Below are 3,775 nucleotides of genomic sequence, written 5' to 3' on the forward strand. Positions count from 1 at the left end.
ACAAATGGAATTTGAAATTTATTTCTGTGCCAGTACCACACTGTCTTGATCATTACAGCTTTGTAATATAACTTGAAATCTGGAATTGTGATGACGCCAGGTTTGCTTTTCTTTTTCAAGGTTGCTTTGGCTATTTGGGGTTTTCTGTGGTTCTATACAAATTTTAAGATTGTTTGTTCTAGCTCTTTGAAAAATGCGGTTGGTATATTGATAGGGATTGCATTAAATGTGTAGATTCCTTTGGGAAGTACAGACATTCTAACAGTATTTGTTAATCCATTTATTTCTGTCATCTTCAAGTTCTTTTATCAGTGTTTTATAGTTCTCAGAGTACAGATCTCTTACCTCTTTGGTTAGGTTTATTCCAAAGTATCATGATTTTTAGTGGGATTCATTCCTTAATTTTTAGTGGGATTCATTCCTTAATTTAAAAAAGAATAATAAAATATTACCAAAAAAAGTGAAGTACCTGGATATAAATCTAATAAAATATATACACAACTATATGTGAACAACTACAAAACTATGAAGAAAAAAACTACATAAACCTACATAAATGAAGAAATATTCCATGTTTATAGGTTGGAACTCAATATTATTAAATGTCAGTTCTTCCCAATATGATCTATAGAGGCAATATAATCTCAATAAAAATCCCAGAAAACTACTCTATAGATATATACGAACTAATTCAAAAGTTTATATGTAAAAGCAAGAGACCTAGAATAATCAACACATGCTAACGAAGGACAAATTTGAAGGACTCACACTCTCAGTTTCAAGACTTACAATAAAACTACAGTAATCTGAAAAGAATGATATTGATGACAAAAATAGATATATAGATCAATGGAACAGAATAGAGGGACCAGAAATAGACCCAAACATATAAAAATCAATTGGTCTTTGACAAGAAGCAAAGGGAACTCAACAAAGGTAGTCTTTTCAACAAATTGTCATAAAACCTACAACAAAACCACACACACCTTGATACAAACCTTACACCTTTCACAAAAATTAACTCAAAATGGATCTTAGGCCTATATGTAAATTAAAACTATAAAACTTACAGAAAAAAAAAACGGGAAAAAATCTAGATGATCTTGAGTTTGACAATGAGTCTTTTTTTTATTTTTTTTATTGTGAAAAAATCTTTATTTTAAGAAAAAAATTTAGTTAACAAAAAAACTGGACAAGTTTCACTTAGCAAAATACACCCAAAAGAAAATCACAGTACAAAGAAAGTTTTAAGTCAAGGCCTCACCAATTCCTACGGTATTAGTAATGTGTCTCAATTTTCAAAACTAACTTATATTTAAAAGCTTAAACTTAACCTAAAAGATTTTAAATGAAAACAAACTAGAATGAACAAACATGAGAAATGTTCCTCTTTGAATCAGGGATCTGTACCTTGAGTTTTCCAAAAAAGCACGTCTCCCCAGTGTGTTCACAGTGATGTGGTGTAAAAGATCCATTTAATGTACTTAAAACTACTTTAACTCAGATAACATCACTCTGAAGTACACTACCAAAATGTTAATTGAGAAAAGCTGAAAATAGTTTTAGTTTACTCAATATCACATGCTAGAAGAAAGTTTGCATGAGAAAACACTGAAGAGGTAATTTTTTTTTTAAAAGATTTTATTTATTTATTTGAGAGAGAGAGAATGAGAGAGAACACATGAGAGGGGGGAGGGTCAGAGGGAGAAGCAGACTCCCTGCCGAGCAGGGAGCCCGATGTGGGACTCGATCGAGGGACTCCAGGATCATGACCTGAGCCGAAGGCAGTCGCTTAACCAACTGAGCCACCCAGGAGCCCGAGGTAATTTTTTAATACAGATTTCACAAACTCATGGTGAAAATGGGTCCCACAGCTTCCTCTAGAGTAATAATTGCTTTTCACTGCTTGTTGGCTGCCTGTGAAAATGACTGCAGTAACTCAAGTGCTCCTACAAAACTAGTCATACCCACCCATGCTGTTCTGGCCTCCATAGCCAGCCCCATAACAGCCACTCAGACTGGCTCTCAAGGCCACTGTAAGTGGACTGGGCTGACACCCCCATGCCTTGCATCATCTGGCTGCTATATGCCCCATTGCTGGCCCCAGTTGTGGAATTCAGGAAAAGTTCTGTGTATCTGTGTTGCATGTTGGCCCGGTCTTTGGACATAGCTGCCACAGCTTCTTCGTGAGTGGCAAACTTGACATCGGCTTTGCCCGTCACTCTTCCATCAGGGTCAATCTCAATATGGACTCTCACAGGGTTGAGTGGAGAGAAGTTGTAAATGTCGTTCTCTGTGGCTTTGTATGGCAGCCCTCTCATGTGGACACAGTGTCCAGTGGTACTCTGGACAGTGAACTTGCTGTCTCCGTATCTGTGGTCATACATGCCTGAGAGACATTAACTGAGGTCTCTCCCGAACAGATCAGTGGTGAAGCCGTAGCCATTGCTGAGGCCGCGGTACTCCTCATAGCCCCCATAGCCTGCACTATATGCACCAGACCTCATCCTCTCCAGGCCCGCTTGCTTGACAATGCCAATATACCTCCTGGCTGTGCCGGGGCAGTCATAGGGCCCCGGCCACTGTACAGACATGAATTTCAGAGTGGGATCTGAGTATGACCTAACTTCTTCCTGACTGCTCTTGAACACTTCAATATACCTGTGCCCTATTCTCTCCTTGTGCTTCCCTAGGGCCTTCTCAGCTAACTCCTGGGAGGCAAACTGCACAAAGGCTTCTCCTGTAATCTTGCCCTCGGGGTCCATGGGCAATGTCATCCCATTTGGCACAATTTCCAAACCTGAGAAGAACTGAACAATTTCTTCCTTGGTGCATCCAAATGGGAGTCCTCAAAGCAGAATGAAACCATCATTGGCAGTGTCGGCACTGTTTGGACCGCTGTGCTTCAACACCCAATCCATCTCGGTTCTGTGGGATTTGAACACCTCAGTGTACTGGTGTCCCATGCTTTCCCTGTCTTTTTTAAGGGCCATTTTTACATCATCTTCTGATTCAAGTTCAACAAAAGCCTCACCACTCTGCCTGCCTTCTCTAGTGTAGATGAAATGAACACCTGCAGCCCCATCATGAATTGTGCAGTCAGAAAGGAAACTCTGCACATCCTCAACAGAGCAGGACCAGGGCAGGCCATGGAGCTTGGCCACAAAGCCTTCACCTCTCTCGGGGTCCAGCATCATGGACATTTGAGAGGACAGATGTCAAACAAGCTTGGGTGCAACTTTTTGTGGCTCTAAAAGCAGGAGACAAAACTCAGACTGGCGCTCAGGACATGCACGCCCTTTTTTAAAAATTTTTTATTGAAATTCAATTTAGTGTATATATTTTGTAACTATGTTTAGCTTTGTAAAAAAATTAGAAAAATGTCTTTATTATGATATGGTGTCCTTCTCCATGTCTTATTATAGTCTTTGGTTTAAAATCTAGTTTGTCTGGGGGTGCCCAGTTGGCTCAGTTAGTTAAGTATCCACCTCCTTATTTTGGCTCAGGCTGTCATCTCAGGGTCCTGGGATTGAGGCCCATATCAGGCTCCATGCTCAGCAGGGAGTCTGCTTGAGATTCTCTCTCTCCTTTTCCCTCTCCCCTGCCCCTCCCACCACTCACACACTCTCTCTCTAAAATAAATAAATAAATCTTCAAAAAAATAGATAAAATCTAGTTTGTCTGATATAAGGATGGCTACTCCAGCTGTCTTTTGATGTCCATTAACATGATAAATCATTCTCTACCCCCTCACTTTCAATCTGGAGGTTTCTTT

At 39.8% G+C, this 3,775-nt stretch overlaps 1 pseudogene; it reads right to left on the minus strand.

The window, feature by feature from the left end:
• Positions 1 to 1,957: 1,957 nt before the first annotated feature.
• On the minus strand, positions 1,958 to 3,197 carry LOC110593436 (annotated as a pseudogene).
• Between the last annotated feature and the right edge of the window lie 578 nt (positions 3,198 to 3,775).

The sequence above is a fragment of the Neomonachus schauinslandi genome, chromosome 11, assembly GCF_002201575.2.
Source record: "Neomonachus schauinslandi chromosome 11, ASM220157v2, whole genome shotgun sequence".
NCBI lineage: Eukaryota > Metazoa > Chordata > Mammalia > Carnivora > Phocidae > Neomonachus > Neomonachus schauinslandi.